Genomic DNA, 1,273 nt, shown 5'->3' with positions numbered 1-1,273 from the left:
ATTTAAACATCATTTAAATTAACAGCATTTTTTTGTTTGTTTTGAAAGTCGAATATTATGTCAAATAATAATAAAATTCCCTCAAAAATAATATTCTCCATCTTCTTTGTAATAGGTTACTTAAACGCATAGATGCGTAAATGCGTTTTGCCTATGTTGCGCGTGGGCCAGAGAGAGAAAACGAATAGTGCGCTGACATCCTCTTAAAGTAATAGACATTAAGACCCACCTAACGCAAACATCGCCACCGTTATGTTTGAATATTTATCGTGTAGGTACATAATACTTTTTTGGAATATTGGTGTCTTTTATCAGGTACACATATAATTTTAAAAAATAACAGTATACACTCATAATTGCGAAAAAAATCGAACCTCCCGACGCATATATTTATGCCCGTATTTAGCGATACCTACTTGACAGCGACGCCGCGGGCCGTCCGCTTTCCACGACCCCGCGCGGCATATAAATTTAGAGGGGAACGCGAATAAGTCTTCGACGGGGCCGTGCGACGTCCGTAAAGGCGGTGAAACTCGAATTTAAAAAAAAAAAATCAAACAATTTTCGTTAAATATGAAATGTAAATAACGAAAAAAAAAACGCGGAAAAAAAAATTGAATCGATAACACGGCCGCCGCAAATTAATTCGAATCGCGGCGGCCGGTATCGAAACCACGACCCCCGGGTCAATCCTACCTACGCCTAACCGACCTGCCTACCTACTGAGTTGAGAAGTGGAGTCAAATCAACGACTCTTAAGCCATTTCGCCGCCCCGGCGAATTACGAACGCGATTCGCACGTCCGCTCCGGGCTCCGGGCTCCGGACGAATTCGACCGACCTCGGACGTCGAAAACGCGATATTCGCGAAAAAAATCGAACCTCCCGACGCACGTATTTATGCCCGTACATAGCGATACCTACTCGTCGGCGGGACGTCCGCTTTCCGCGACCCCGCTCCGCCACGGGACTCCCCCCGAAGAAAGCGCGGCCGCGCGCCGCCTATAAATTTAGCGGGGAACGCGAATAAGTCGTTGACGGGGAGGGCGGACGCGTCGAAAAGGGCTAAAACTCAAATCTTTGACAATAAGTACGAAAAATGCGCGCGACGGCGGCGCTCGGTTTGCACGCGCTCTCGGCCGCGGCGGGCCCGCCGGGAAAAAAGTGCGGCCGCGCGCGGCCCATAAATCTAGCGGGGAAGGCGAATATATCCGAACGGGGCCCCCCGAGGCCCCGCGGGTGGGTAAAACTCGATTTTCTTCGAAATTTCTTCG

The sequence above is a fragment of the Acyrthosiphon pisum genome, chromosome X (assembly GCF_005508785.2).
Source record: "Acyrthosiphon pisum isolate AL4f chromosome X, pea_aphid_22Mar2018_4r6ur, whole genome shotgun sequence".
In the NCBI taxonomy this organism is placed as follows: Eukaryota; Metazoa; Arthropoda; class Insecta; order Hemiptera; family Aphididae; genus Acyrthosiphon; species Acyrthosiphon pisum.
Note: the sequence above shows the minus strand (reverse complement) of the source record.